This window comes from Micromys minutus (genome assembly GCF_963924665.1).
Source record: "Micromys minutus genome assembly, chromosome: 3".
Lineage (NCBI taxonomy): Eukaryota > Metazoa > Chordata > Mammalia > Rodentia > Muridae > Micromys > Micromys minutus.
In genome coordinates, this window is record NC_137972.1 from 40,293,158 (window position 1) to 40,310,588 (window position 17,431).

Here is a 17,431-nt window from a genome sequence, read left to right on the forward strand (position 1 = left end):
TAACATGTATTTCTTATTATAAGAAAATATATATATATCTTAAAAAATATGTGTTTGTGGTTAATATATAATCCTGATATTAGTTGGTAAAGAACTGAGATATGATAAGTAAATTAACTTAATTATTTCCCAATAACATAGTAGATGAAACCAATGATTGATATAAACATATAGTAAATCCTTGCATTCCTAGTTACCCATTGATATAAAAATTAAATAGTACAACTAAATTTTCCTGATACCTTCTGAACTTCTATAATATAGCTACATTAACAAAATGTTTAATTATAGATTATCAAATAAGTATCTTAAAGAAAGAAAAGAAACATAATGTGAATCCCACCCACCCCCAAAAAAATCAGCAAATAAACATGTTTTCAACACATATCTAGTCACCAGAGTTTGGTCCCTATAATCCACGTAAAACTAGAAGAGAACTCAGCTCACTCCACAAGTTGTTCTGTGACCTTTACACACACACACACACACACACACACACACACACACGAGAGAGAGAGAGAGAGAGAGAGAGAGAGAGAGAGAGAGAGAGAAAGAGAGAGAGACAGAAACAGATGCACACACCAATGAATATTGATATACAAACACAGTAACAATACATTTTTAAAAAGAAAATTTTATCATTGACAATTTATTTTTTAAAGCAAAACAAAATTCTAGGGAAGTAATTAGTGTCCTGTATTTGTGTGTCATCCTCATATGAAGCTGTATGACTCTATACTAGTATATAAGACTTTCATGGTATACACATAATCTCAGTATCAAGAGGTAAATATTTGAGAAAAGATTGAGTTTTCACAATGGCTTATCATATTTTTATGATAGTTTTTTCTTGTTTCATTTTATCTCTATATTCCCAACCACCTTCATACTTTCAGTCAACATAAAAACAACTACTGTAAAGCTCATTCTAACCTTGCCACACTCCTCCATTTTATATAATTATTTCCAGGCACCAAAATGGCTCAGTCACAGTGTGCACTCTAAAAGATTAACCAGTATTTTGAGACTGGAGAGAACTGGAATGTTACAAGAACAGGGGGCCAGGCCAAATGGATGACTGAAGGGTACCTGATATCCCCAGCCAGGCTGTGTCTCACTGATGTGTGGACTAAATTATGAAGAACTACATAGTGTGATCTATTACTGGGGACAACAGAATGCCAGGAGAATGAATTGGATAAAACTACAAGAAAACACAAATTTCTTTTAAAGAGTCACAAAGTCTCTCTACCTTCCTCTTCCTTATTTTTTTAATAAGGAAAAAGAAGTGGCAAGATTGAGCTGGCAGAAGGGACTGGCGGATCAGAGGGGGATTGCAGCCTCATTAAAAGAACAACATAGGCTGGCCTGACAACCCAGTTCTCCCAGACCACCAAACAAGGAGTGCACCTGGAGGGATCCTTGGTTCCAGATACATGTGTAGCAGAGGATGAACTTGCCTTACAGCAATGGGAGGGTAGGCCCTTTGTCCCCAGGAGGCTTGATACCCCAGCATCAGGGGATGCTGGAGCAGTGGTCCTGGAGAGTATGGGTTTGTGAGGGAACACTCTCATACAGGAAAAGGAGAGGAGGCAGGCAGATGTGGGATGAGGAGCCGGTGGAGGGGAAACCGTGAAGTGGGATTTCATGGGATGGAGTATTGATGGAGTGGGTAACTAGGAAGTGAGATATTATTTGAGATGTGTGAAATGATTGGTTAATTTTGTAAAAAAAAGGAAACAAACAAACAAAATAAAACAAAACAAAAAACAAAAAAGAAAAACATCATTTTAGAGAGGACCATCACAACTTGGTCCAGAAGTTAAATCCTTATTTTTAATAAAATATAAATTTTCCTTCTCCTATATCTTCCTCTCTCCATCCCCGTTCCTCTTTGCCCACCTTTGTTATCTTGTATGCCTTCATGTTTCTATTGCTTGAAAGGACATTTGTAAGAGCTTCAGAACTGGGAAGGGAAGAGATACTTAATGGTAAAACAATACGTGCTTTACATTTCATTTCGCTTACTATTTAAAAATCTCATATGTGCAATTCATGTGTCTTAATCAAATATAATCTTTCCTTCCCTCTCATCCACTTCTATCCCTGTCCCCAAAAGAGAGATATACTACTAATGGCTTTGACTCTTAAACCTAAAATTCAAACAAAAAGTCTAATAGATTCTCAGAATATTATAAAATAATTTACTAAAATATATTATTTGTGTTAATCACAGATATAAGGACAGGTTGTTCCACAAATACTGCAAGGGATATAAGCATATATGTTGTTTACTTTCTCCTTTCCCTTCCAGACAATAACTAACATCATGGTAAACTAGATCCGTTTCCATCAAGTTCATATGTAGACAGTTCATGTGCCTTTAATTAAAGTTGTTAAAATATCATAAAATGAATATGAACTGCATCAGGACCAAGATCATGTAAGGTAATAAGATCTAATGCCCGGATGCTTTGGGTCTGAAAATGAACCATCGGGTCCTGTGTATGATTAGGAGGTTAGAAAGAAGCAGGCATTCAGGGAAAAGGATGGATTGACAGAGAGAACATTCCCATATAGCTGCCAGACTAAAATGAGATGCCAAGAGTAACCTTTGATACATTCTTTTGACAAGGGCCATCTATCTGAAGAGATCAATGGTAGAGAGAAAGAAGAAAACAGGGGCATTAAAAGAGTGTGCAGTCATTAAAAAAAAAAAAAAAAAAAAAAAAAAAGCAAGAAACAGCCCAGAGACTACTTGATAGTTGACCAGCTCCAGAAACCCCACTCATTGTCCCTAAGTTTCGATTCTATTACAGCTCTGATAAGATCCCTGGTAGACAGCAGAGCGATGGCCCCGGACCCTCCAGTCTTTACCACTGAAGCCAAATTTGCATGTACCTGCCAAAGTGTAAAAAGTTTTTGGAGGTAATCACAAGGAGCTCAGTTGAAAAGCACTTCATGGTGAAATTGCATCTGCTTGAAAAGTGGTATGCTTTGACTCTACCACATGCAAATATGTGAGTGATGAAAACATAACAGTTAGCTTATCCATCTGTGATTCTGAGAGTTATATAATGTTAGCATTGGGAATTAAAGATTCTTTTCAAAACCCGACCACTGTAAAAATTTTTTATATTTGTATTTTGTTGATTATATTATCTCTGATAGATTATCAGGAAGTTATTTGGATAGTAGAAATTACAGGTATGAAAGCCAAACTTCAAAAGCAGAAGTCAGTAGACTAAGATCAAGTGATGGTAAAATTTTCCCTGGCTCCTATTGGACAGTAGATAAGAGCATCTATTTCTAGAATTTTCCTGTTTGTGGGGATTTCTTGAATTTCCAAGCATCCCTGTTCATTCTCCCTTCAAAGACAACCATCATCTGACCCTCACGTGTGCTTTCACAGTCAAATTCAGTCTTCATCCTGTGTTCTGCCACCTTTTTTCATTCCTATAAATGCTTCTAGAACAATTTAGTACATTATTCTCACAATAAGATTCTCACCTTATTTTACATAATGAAAACTACTCTGAGGAAGATAAAAATTATGTTTTCTATAGAGAGGATCAAGATATTTTACAAATGGATTGGAACTGGGGATATGAATGAGTGAATAACCATACTTGTTGGACTACCATGAGAATCTGAGTTCAGATTCCAACACCCACATAAAATGTCAGACACAGCCATGTAGACATCTGTACCCACAGTACTCTGTAGAACAGAGGTCAAGAGAATTTCTAAGGCTTGCTGGCCCTCATCACAGTTACTCATCACAGTATCATTCCCGGTCTCAAAAAAATAAGGCTGAAGTGATAGAGTGAAAATCTTTACAGTATTCTTTGGTCTCTGCACATACAAGGAGAGACTATGTACCAGCATACACCCAAGCACATATACCATATACAAATATACTACACTAATACACATGCATATCCATGTTCTCTCTCATATATATATATATATATATATATATATATATATATATATATATATGTATATGTATATATATGCAGAAGAATGAATATTTGCAAAAAATGCACCACTGATAAGCGAACAATGAATATAACCAAACATATACGTGTGTGTGTATATATGTGTGTGAATGGAAATTTATATTTGTAAATATGTCTGAAAATGACATATCTACATATATAAACATTTATAATGAAATATATTTATCTGTACAATCACTATATATTATTTAAAAATTCTGACTATTAGCATGATATGCTAATAATGCCTGCAGACATATCTTTTTTTCTTTTAGCTTTTTAATTAGTTCTTTCTGAATTTCAAGTAATGCACCCCAATCTTACTCTCTCACTCATTTCCTTTTCCCCTCATACTTGCCCTCTACCCTTACAACCTCCCCTGCAACAAAGAAAAAAAAACAAAAAAACAAAACATTGTGTGGAAGCTGTAGTGTGTCAGAGTGTGACCCACAATATACCCTTTTGTGCACACATTTTTGCTTGCAAATGTTTATTTCAATAACTTGTTGCTCTAGTATGAGACCTCTCACTCAGGCTACTCTATCAATAAAACCTCTCTGGGACTCCTATTGTTGATGACACTGTTTGATGCCCTCTGTCATGGAGATCCTGCAGTTTTGGATCTATAGAACAAACACATTCATGTGCTTTAGCAGTTAATTGATGGGGTAAATGCTGGGGTGGACCAACTGTACTTTTGGATGAGAGCTCATGTGGTATCTGGGTGGGTCAGTCTGCTAGCTCTTCTGCTCCCACACCCATGGGGCCAACACATTAGATTCCCTCAAAACCAAGGTCAGCTACCCTGATGCTCGCAGAGGGGCAGAGCCTGCTCTCCTGGGTGTTTGAGCCAGTAGGAGACATGATCAGTGATCAGTTCTCTCATGACTCCAGAGCCAGATCCCTGCCTGCCATAAATTATGAAGGACATCTCTACCTCAACTGTACCACCTCACAGTAGGCAAGTACTAATTGGCCCTAAACTATCATAGATACTCAAAATAATATATAATAAAGGGGCTGGTGAGATGGCTCAGTGGTAAAGAGATAAACTACTCTTCCAGAGGTCCTGAGTTCAATTCCCAACAATCACATGGTGGTTGACAATCACCTGTAATGGGATCCAAAGCCTTTTTGGGGTATGTAAAGACAGTTACCATGTACACATATACATAGAATAAATAAATCATATGCATATACATGTATGTCCCCAAAGTGGAAACCACAAGGATGCTGATTAGTTAATATAGATGACACCATTGTGAACAGAACAAGTAATGTCAGAGAACTAATATAATGAACCCTTCCACCATTGTAACACACACCACAGCAACAATAACTGAACCAGTAATTAAGATCCCACTAGACAAGATGTCAGCAGGTTGCATAATCAAGAATTTTCTGCTGGTAGGTCACAAGAAATTACATTCCCGTTATTTTATTTGATAGAATTTTGATGTGGCATGTGAAAATAAGATAGCCTATACCACAGAGGTGTCTATTTCCTTCTCCTTAAACAAGAAAAATGTGGTTTCCTCTTGAATTCCTAGGTAATGATATTTAAAGTTGAGGTTTTAAGGTTATTTGTGGACCTTAAAAGAAAAAGATTGCATATGTATGGCAGACTAAGGAAGAGAAAACCATAGAGCCGAAGCTTAAGGGAAGAGCAATAGATGTGGCTCAGTTGGGAAAATCCTTCTCTAGGTTTCATAAAGGCCTGAGTTCAGTTGTTCAACACCCCATCAACTGCAATCGGTAGTGCAATTACTATAATCCTCATAAAGCAGGAGTTCTAAGACTACACAGCAAGTTCAAGGCCAGTCTGGACTGTATGAAGCCCTGTCTTAGAAAAAAAAAAGGGGGGGGGGTAATCAGGGCTAAACAAATAGCTCAAAAGTCATGAAAACTGGCTGTTCTTTCTGAGGACCTAAGCTCAGTTCTCGGTATCCACATGGGGCTTTAAATATCTGTAGTTTCAGTTCCAGAGGGACTGACAAATTATCCCATCCTCTGCAGACACCAGGGACACACAGGATATGCATATATACTGGAAGACATTCACATCTAAGCATTAAGTTTAAATAATTATATCTTATGCATAAATAAACAAAGATAAAACCCCATAAATGTAATGGCTTCTTCAGAGACAAATAATCACCCATATATCTTGATATGTTTCACTAGGCTTTTGTTTCTGGAATTATCCAGCTGTTGAGACATTCATCAGCCAATCTGCCTTTCAATACTGCTCTTAAATTCTAAAGTCCATGAACATCCCATTAGAATTCCAGTGAGCCTCTACCTCCATGACTCTTTAACTGGGTTACACTTTCAAGACATCTTGAAGTACTTCACAGTTTCAGTATTAGATTAAGTTACATTTCTTCTGATCCTATCATATCTAGGAAATTTGAGCTCATAGCCATGGCTGTGATAAAATGCACTGCATGGAAATTAATGTAGACAGAAAAGAGGATGGCAGTGTCCAATCTAATTCTAGTATGTGAGAAGTTATTAAGTCTTCAAGAGATTCATGCACCTCATTACTAAGTAACTGGGCACTTACTCCAAACAGAATTCTTTTCTTCTTAAATGGGATACATTTTAAAAACGATGTAATTTTTTTCTAACTGTGTTAGTACATAATTATTCACTTGTTTCAACTATTTTGTGAATGGAACCTTTATTTCTGTTGGCCAGTATACTATGAAAATGTGACTGAGATAGTATAGGTAACCAGGACCAAAAAACCTTGTGAATTTCAGATTATGAGATCCTATTTAGGTAATATTTATAAATGCTGAGTGATCTGGTTTATATACCATAAGATCAGACATTTACACATCTATTTCATGAGAAGAGACACACACTTTCTAAGTATCCTAGATAATTTTTTTTCCTGTTTCTAGAAACCCCATCTCTTTACCATCACACATTATATAAATTTCTTTGCTTTGCTATTCTCTCCAGAAACAAAAATAACATTTAGGATATATAGATTTATAATTTTCACAAATTTCTCCAAATAGGTATGTTTTATACATTTATGATATATATATATATATATATGATAGAATAATATATGACATATGTATGATAGAATAATAGGATAAATGATATAGGGAATTGGCTCATATGATATGGAAGGCCAATTTAAATTATATAATGCATAATAGCTAAGATTGAGTCAATAATTTAAGTACAGCATTGTTCCCTTTTCTGAGAGACATGGTAGCTAAAATGGTATGAATCTCAGTCCTCTGAAAGAAGACATATATTCTAGTATATGAATGAATGAATTCCTTCTCCTTCTGCCTCTTTGTTCTATTTAGACTTTCAACAGATTGGACAATGTCCACCCACATTAGAGAGAACAATCTAATTCACTGACTCAAATTTAGATCTCATCTCGAAACATCCTCACAGACTCACCCAGGAATAACATTTAATCCAAACACCCTATGGCACAGTCAGTTTTACATAACATTAAGTATCACAACTGCCAGTCATTTGAAGTTTCTTCCTCTTGGGAAATTGCCCAACATAGGGAAACATATGTGCAGAAGATCAGTTTTTTGATGCAAAAGCACTTAGTAGACTACATATTTTCCTCTTTGCAGAAATATCTGAGTTGTGAAAAGACAATATCATGCACTGTGATGAGAACTATGAAATCCAAAATAAAAGGTATAAAATTATATGGTAGCAAGATGCCAGTACAGCATTCAGTCTCAGCAGGACTTAGATAAATGGTAGAGTATGCACAGCCTTTTCCCTTTCTGTCGCAGATGGGGGGTATCCCTCCAGCTCCTTTGACCTTGCCACTTTTCAATATGTGCTGTGTATCTACTGGATATGTTCATGGCCTTTATTATTATTTTAATTGTTGTTGATGATGATATAAATATATGCTTTCCTGTTTAAATCAGCTGCAGTATGTTTCTGTGTGGAGGAAGTATCGTTCTCCAGGAGCAGTCTGATTTCTACAAAAGTTTCACAAGCCATCTAACATGTTAAAGTCACGTGGAACACCCCACAAATATGTTAGTTGAGCCACCTGTATGCAAAAGAACAGTTCAAATAAAGTATCATTTAAATTCCCTTTCCCAAGCTATCATTTTTAGGTAATGCAAGGATAGAAATAGAAATAATACACACAGCCTCATACCTTTTACTTCCACAGTAAGGAAGTTGTAGTAGTTTGGCTTTGTCAGAAGTGGCCAGGCAGTACCTTTGGCTGCTTTGCTTGTTTACTTCATTTCAAGTGAGACCTAAATCACTGACATTTTTGGTAAGGCAGACATAACCTCACTTAAAGCAATATGAAATGCGACACTGTAACATATGAAATTGACATTTCATGCCCATTTTAGATACAGTTAGATGACCTCAATCCAAAAGAGACCATTTAAAGGAAAAGCCAGAGTAACCCTTTCTGACAGATGGCTGCCACAGTTAGAAAATTTATCTAGATTATATCTGAAGTAGAGTATGAGCTACACAATTATTTTGATACAGATGCAGTTCATACAAAAATATTTTTCTTCTCCAAGATTGTAATTTCTTATGTCACAACTGTCCTATTTAAAGCCCTTTCCCCCTTGGCATTTCTGTAGTCATCACAATGCTGATCAGCAGGCAACTAGTTCTTCAAGCTACAAAATCATACTAATTTACCTTCACTTGCTTGTGATAAGAACAGGCTACAATAATTAATTTCTACAGAGTCCTGAACAATAAAAAGACTATTCCCTTGATATAAAATTCTATGAAATATGTTTTCTCTCTTTACATGTGCAAAATGCTCAAGAATTTCTTTTGTATTTGTATTTGTTCATTTGTGTGTGTGTGTGTGTGTGTGTGTGTGTGTGTGTGTATGTGGTGTGTGTGTGTGTAGTCATGCATTCATGCACACATGTGTTATACTCCATGGAACCAGGAATTCCATGGATCTTTGGTCTGGCTGGAAATGACTAGTGATGCTGCTTACAGAAGGGAAGCCTGTACAGGGCAGGTAGCCAGGGTCCCAGGTCTCGTCCACTCCTGTGGCAGTGTATACACCAGCAGCAGGGATGGGGCAACTGCCAGAGTCTCATAGCTCAGCAAAACAGCCACTCTCAGACAATTCCCCATGAAGTAACTTGAGCACTTTATTTCATGTGGACAGGGAATTTATAAACAGTGAGAAGTAGGGTGGGACCCAGGGTTCGAAGCTTCCCATTGGCTCATTTTGAGGTGGTAGTGGTGCTCTAGTAGCCTGAAGAAGAAGGGCTTCAGGTGTTTTCACTACATGACTGATTTAGTCAGGGTCCTCTCAGTGGGGTATCATGGTTACCTTCCAGAGCAGGCTGTGGCAGGGACCTGGCCCAATGCCTTCCCTAAGGCATTCTAAGTTCTGTGGCAGCATGAGCCTCCTCAACCCCACCAGGTTTTCTGTCTGGTTGCACTGTTCACTTGCCGCACACACATGGCATATGTGTGGATTTGGTTATCAGATGTTGATAAAGGTTTGTCTTGCAATCTCTTTTCATTTTATCTCTTGAGAAAATGTCTCTCACTGAACTAATTTGACTAGAATACAAGCCAACTTCCCAAGAAATCTTTTTGTCTCTACTTCCCTAAATCAGGGTCAGAGGCATTGCTGCAGGGCCCAGCTTTCTACATATGTGTATAGATCTGCACTGAGGTCCTCCTCAAACTCACACTGCAAGTTTTTCACTGACTGATTCTTCTCCCCAGACCTCTTCCTCTTTTATCTGATAAAATAACAGCTGTGTAATTTTTAAGAATTATTCTCTTGACTTTCACTATACTTACCACTTTTTAATTATAACAATTCCCAAAATATTTTTAAAAATGCCTCCAACAAAGCATTTCAGATAACAGCTTGTGTAATTTCATAAAACTCTTTCAAACACAAACATACAAGAACATACAAATATTTATTACCAATTTTTCAAGCTGGTAAATAAAAACAAGTAACAGGTAATTAGTACAGGAAAAACTAGTAAATTACTTATTAAGGGGCTACAATTGTAACTCTCACATTTTAGCATTTTTTATACTTAAACAGAAACCTAATACCAACTCTCCAGTGTAATCCAAAATAAGCTGAATATTTACATAACAAAAGAAACAAAGACTCACTTGTTCACCCACTCAGGAATCTCATGAAACCATTAAACTAGGAGCACATGCATGTGTGTATGTGTGTTTGTGTTCACGTGCACCCACATGTGTATGTTTGTACATGAATGCATTGTGTGCATGTACAAATGCATAGGACCTATAGAGTAAAAGGACACAAGTGAAAAATTACAAATGAAGTAAAATAAAGTAAAATAAAGTAAAAATACATTCTAAAGACACAATTAAAAACCAAACTCACTGATAAGTAGATTTTAGCCCTAAAGCTCAGAATACCCACTATACAACCCACAAACCATATGAAACTTGAGAAAAAGAAAAACAAAAGTGTGGATGCTTCAACCCTACATAGAAGGAGGAACAAAATAATCACAGGAGGTAGACGGAAGGAGGGAGGAGGTAGAGGGAAGAAAAGGGGGGTCAGGATCAGGTATGAAAAAGAACGGGAGAATAGTACAGAGAGTCAGAAAGTTAAATAGAATATGTAGCAGTGGGGAATGGGGAACTCTGGGTAACCACTAGAAAGTCCCAGATGTCAGGGAAGCCGGAGGCTTCTGGGGCTCAACTGGAATGACTTTAGCTGAAATACCCAACAAAGGAGGATATAACCTGTAGATATCACTTCATTAGATAGGCATGGTCCCCAGTTGAAGGTTGAGGCTACCTACCCATCTCAAAATTTTATCCCAGAATTGTTTCTGCCCAAATAAAAGACAGGAACAAAAAGTGGTACAGAGACTGAAGGAAAGGCCATCCAAAGATTGCCTCACCTAGGGATTCATTCCATCTGTAGACACCAAACCTGGACACTATGGCTGATGCCAAAAGTTCTTGCTAACAGGAGCCTCTCATATGGCTGTCCTCTGAGAGGTTTTGCCAGCACCTTACAGATGCAGATATTCACAACCAAACATCAGCCTGACTCCAAGGACACCAGTGGAAAAGCTAGAGGACAGACTGAAGGAGCTGAAGGGGAATGCGATCCCATAAGAAGAACAACACTAACTAACTAGACCACTCAGAACTCCCAGAGACTAAACCACCAACCAAAGAGTATACATGGATGAATCCTTGACTCCAGCTACATATGTAACAGAGGGTGGCCTTATCTGGCATCAGGGAAGCCCTTAGTTCTGTGGAGGCTTGATGGCCCAGTACAGGGGGGTTGTTAAATCAGTGAGGGAAAAATGAGTGAGTGAGTTGGAGAGCACCCTCTTGGAGGCAAAGAGGAGAGGGGAGACAAGAGATACAATAGGTGTGTTTGTGAAGGTGTAAGTGGTAATGGAAACAACATTTTAAAAGTAAATGAATAAAATGATTAAAAAAATAAATAAAACAAACAAAATCAAACAAAAAATAAAAGTCCTCACAAGAATATTATAAGACAAGGAACTGTTAAAGATGCTATTTATTGAGTTTGTTTTCTGTTGGCTATTTATTGCTCTGCGTGCAACCTACCTTGGGGAACAGCTTGTTTCCCAGTGAGACTCCCCAGGAGAACACTGAATTTTTATTTCCTGGGTGGTTATCAATTAGAGATAGCATCTGGATTTGGAATGAGAAATGTTTCCACTTCTTTAAGCTCTAGAGCCAAATGTGCTGGAGATCCTTGCAGACTGCCTCAGCCTCTGTACCTTCATACACATGTCAGTCTGCTTGATGCATAGGGCCTTAGTTTCTTGGTGTCCTCAGTTCCCTCTGGCAACTACACTTCCTATGTTTCCTCTTTCAACAGGGGTTCTTGAACTCTGAGGGGACAAAATTGGTGGAGAAATATAGGCCTAAATGATTCAAGGTTGCTTACTCCTTACATAATGTCTGACAGTGATTCTGGATGTTAAGAACATATACCATCTTAATGGTGACACCAAATTTATCCTATTTTTGAAACTATGTGACATATAATGCTAACATTTTATATAATATAGACAAAGCAGCATTCCTATGAGCATGGCTTTTTCTGGGTTTTAAATTGTCCTACAGTTTAGCTTCAATTGGCCCAGTCCTCGGATATAATATCTGCTCTGTTCATGTCTGTACAGACCATCGTCACTGCTTTTGTCTGGGTCTGCCTTAATATACTGGGCTCCTTAATATTTTTATTTTAAAAAATTGGCTACACATAATATGGTCATGATTTTTTTATTTTGGACATGTGACATTTTGTGTCACAAATTAATGTTATAGGGAGCCATAATAATTTTTGTGTCAATTTTCCCAGCCCACAGGATGTCTAAAAATGTGGTCAACTACTGTTTTTTATCTACAAGTGTATATGGACTATATTAATATTGAAGTGTAGATAGAGTAAAACAGACCACCTTATATATTATATGTGAGCCATATACCTTTAAGTCAAGATGGAAAATAAATTTCAACAAAAGGCTGTGTAACTAGAAATTTCTGTCTGATATATGGGCTTGGACATCAAAATGATCACATCCTCTTATAAATCTTGAGGAATACAAGAGGTGCCTAAAACATTGCGAGATATTAATAGCATCTTTTTCTGCTAGATACAAGAAGTTTCCCCTTAGCTATGACAATCAAAAAAGTCTCCAACCATCACCAAATATTTTTTGCAGTCAAAAGTACACCTGTCTGAGGACCACTATACTGAAAGATAACCAGATAAAGCATTAAGGCAATTTGGATATAAAACTGTCTTGTAAAATCTAAAACATTCTGGCAGTGCTCAAACCACTGTTCATAACAACCCAACCCCCCTTTAGACGAGGACTACACCATTCTATTATCTCAGTTTTTGATGATTCTTTATGCACCCAACCTCCATCAAGATACAGGCAGGGGAAGATTTTGAGTCACTGTTAAGGCTTGTTCAACATGTCTGTGCCCTGGAGATTGTTCTTTGATATCTTTTTTTCTGGGTCCAAAGATGTTTCAACGATACATATCCCCAAGTAAGATACCAGTTCCCCAAAACTTCCAGCAAGGTAGGAGAGGAAATGACACAAACATCCCCAGACAGAGAGCAAATCCCCTACATGTCAGTATGAATCTGTACATTGCCCAACTCGAAAATAAGAAAGTAATCATAAGAAGTGATGCATAAACTGAGACAGAAGAGGACTAACAATGGTTCATGCTACAGGACAAGTATTTCCATGTATACACTGGGATATATATTTCTGATGCATCAGCTGCTTCATTTGTTGGGTGAAAATCCAATGGTCAGTCAATAAATATTACTAATGGCATGACAGCAAAACTATTTCTTCAAAAAAAAATTTACATGTAGCTAAGAAAACACAAAAAGAAAGTAAAACAGAAGCCGGAGACAGCTCCAAAAGCTATGGAGAAAACTGAGACGTTACTATTTATTTTCAGCACATCAACATTGGGATGTGTAATTTGTTCATTATTATTTGTAAAACACATTACCTTCTTCTATCTCCCTCTGCAACTGTCATCAAAGGCAAATAAATGTGATGAAATAATGACACTTATGGGGTTTGAAGAATTATATGAGAAAAGAGCCTTTACATAAATTCCTCAATGTCAAATTAAAAGAACACAAAGAACACATACCAGCCCTCCCATAACCCAGTAGAAACCTGACAGAGTCAAGCTACAATTAATCATATATTAGAAATGGTGGGTCCATCAAGTGTTAAAAAAACTCACCCAACATTTAACTTAAACTTTCCTCTTCTTCCTCTTTCCTCCTGATATTGATTCTATTCCACTTACTGTAGATTACTCTGTTCTTAGACTTCTGTTAACTCCCCCCTTCTGTCTTGATTTTTTGCTTCATTATCTCTTAGCTAAGAACATCTGTTAAACAAAACAAACAAACAAACAAAAAGCCACTATTTCTTGCCATTTATCCAATATCACTTGTTTGGAGGCCATTTATCTTTTCAATTCTGTCACCCTTTCCGCATTTACTTTCTAGTCACTGATAGTCAAATAAAAGGAGGTTCAGTAAAGATAAAGAACTCAGCCCTGGTATCTTGATCTAAAATGTATCAGATTTGCTAAGTTGCAAATGATAAAAAGTTCTACCACTGTAGAAAGTTTCACTTTATAAGAAGGAAAAGATAAGTATGCAAGAAAAGGTACAGAATTTTTAAAACTTCTTTCTTTAAGAAAATGTAGGGTTGGCTGCTGGAAAACAACCAATCACAAATGTTCTTTCTGTGTGCTTATCCAGGGAATAGGAAATTATTACTCTCCTCATTGCCATGGCAAATTATAACGAAACCTCTGAGGATATTAGAGAAAAGGGCTTTGGTTTCTGGATTGTCAAAACAATTATAATACAACAGCTGCTCACCTTCATTTGAGAAATATAACACATTATCCCTCTTCTCCATAACAAATCTGTTTTTGAATATTCGCCACTGAATAACAAAACGCCAAGTGTCTTAGTGAGTTCTCACCATGGAGTCGTTATAGTTTGAATTTTAGCTCAGATGAGTAAATTTTATGTGGTATTGTTTTGCAGGACAAGTTCCATGGGTGGCCCTATTTACTTATATGACCTAATGGTTTTGTAGAGTATTGGGTATCCAAGCTGCTTCAGCTATAAAGGTGGAATGACAGCTGCTCATTAATCATATTCTTCTCCACATATCAAGGGTTGGCTTTCTCATGACACAGAATACATACTTGACAGTGGCTCATTGGAGAGTAGAGACATCAACAAAAGGAGTGAAAATTGTAAAGTCCTAACAGTCACAGAAATCACACAGTCCTTGATCTATTGCCGCTGCAGTTGGCACAGGGGCTGTAGTGGGACCAGCACATAAGTTGACCAATGTGTAGACTTCCATAGAGTACTGGAATTAAGTCAGCTAATAATGAACAGTGGGAACCAAGTGATAATTTGTGTGGTTCTCCTTTTACACTGATAGGTTCAGTGTGTATGAGTCCAAATCCAATCCTTAAACATTCCTTAACTCAAATAGGGGCCCAAGTAGTTACAGTCTAGTTCCATTGTTTAAATGAAGCAGGGGACAAAGTTAAATTGACTTGTACTTAAAAAGAGTCTAATCATAGTGTCAAGTTTGCACTTTATTAATCATAAAGAATATATATTTCAGGAAACATTCTACTCCACATTAGTCCTAATTAATTAATTACTTAATTAAAATTCATTGTCTAACTGCAATAAGATTCCCGAATGGCACATTGACCCACTCACTTTTTATTCATTAGACATTGCTCTGCCTTAACAAAGGATATCAGATGTCTAAGCATTCTCTTATTTGAGTAATAAAAAGAGGAGTTAAGAAGAAAAATGGAGCAAAGCACTATGATGGTTGAAGTATATTATTCTAGTGCAAATATTCCAATGTTTTTTGAAGAACTACTTTTGAAAACCATCCCTGCCTCCATTGCTTACATGATAGGAATCTTCTTTATCTATTCCCCTTATGCAGATACAAGACAGTGTGTAGCCTGAATGCCAGAAATACATCTAAATATAAGGATATAAGGATATAAATATAAGGATAATGTGTATAAAGAAAATTTATTGCAGCAACATTACATCTCTAACAAGTGATCACACCCAAAGGCCTTCTCTTTGTGTGTGATCTGACTGGAATACAACCACACGCTGGATTAAAGTACAATCTGGTTGGAATACGGACACACCCTTGGTAAACATTTTAATCACAAACAAGAATTAAGGTTAGTTTCTAGAAGGAACCAGCCATTATTTTAAAGCCATATCTAGTTGAGGGACAAAGGGACAAATTAGAGAAAAATTTGACAGAATGAGTCAAAGATAGGGTGAGCTAAGCTTGCAGGAGAAAATACAAAAAGAGAAACTAAAAGCAGCCCATAGTCAGTTGGTTGTCAGTGGAGAAAGTACAAGCAGTAGAATTGAATTCATTCATGAGTTCATACAGTTCAGTGCAGGTCAATTGAAACCAAAGAATAAGAAGGAACCAGAGGATTAGGATCCATACTATACACGGCCAACAAACCCAGTCACTATTGCTGATGCCAAGAAGTACTTGCTGATGGGACCTTGATAAGGATGTCTCCTGAGAGGCTCTTCCAGAGCTGTACTGATACAGATGAGGATGCTTGCAACTAACCATGGGACTGAGGACTGGGACCCCAGTGGAGGAATTAGAGAAAGGACTGCAGGGGGTGAAGGCAAGAAAAACAATATCAACCAACTAGACACCCCTGGGCTACCAGAGATTAAACCACCAACCAAAGATTACACATGGGTCAAGCCATATATGTAGCAAAGAAAGGCATTGTCAGGCATCAATAGGAGGAGAAGCCCTTGGTCCTGTGAAGGCTCATTTCCTCAGTATAGGGGAATGCCAGGGTGTTGAGGTGGGAGTAGGTGGGTGGGAGTGGGAGCATCTTCATAGAAGCAGGAAGGGGGATCAGAGAAGGGGAAAGGGAATAACACTGGAAATGTAAATATATAATATATCCAATAAACAAAAGGGAAAAAATGCTACAGTGGGTTTGAGGTCAAGCAGAGCTATTCAGTGAGAAGTTGAGAAAAGTTAGATTGAATCAGTCATCTTGCAAAAGATTTTGAGCCAAAACATCTGAGTAGCACCAGCCAGTAAAAGTTCAAAACGAACTAAAAAGCACAAGCGTATATCAGCAGCAAGTCTCCAAGATGAAAATTACATCAGACAAATAAAAGAATCTTTTACAAATGTTATATATCAGCTTGCAGGTTTACTCAATATAGTTTAAATATAACTTTAGGACTTCCTTAGTAGGAATATCAGTACTCCAGCAAAATTTTAATTTCTATGAACTGTTCTGCTACAAATAAAATTAATATTATCTGTGTCATAGATTTAAGTGAGAAAATACAAGTATGTGCCTTGTTATTTCATTAACAACCTTAATGAAATATAATTATTATGTTTTCTGTGATAGACAGGTCTGAAACCTCCTTATCTAGAGCAGTAACAAATTCTCCATCATCAAAATCTGATCTCAGCTGAAAAACTGATTCTGATAAACTTCTCACTGTAGCATCAGAGAATACCAAGTTTCTCAGACTATGTAAGATACTCTTGGAATCTCACAAAGCACCTGGCACAGGTAGTACTTGATCTTTTGAAAATCTACCATTCTTCAAATGCAGATCTTCCAGATAGGAGACTATTATATAAAAATATAAATAAAATTATATATATATATATATATGTGTGTGTGTGTGTGTGTGTGTGTGTGTGTGTGTGTGTGTGTGTGTGTGTGTCACTAACATCCACAAATCCATAATGAATGCTGTATCAAGTCAAGGTTATAAATATAACTATCAGCCATGG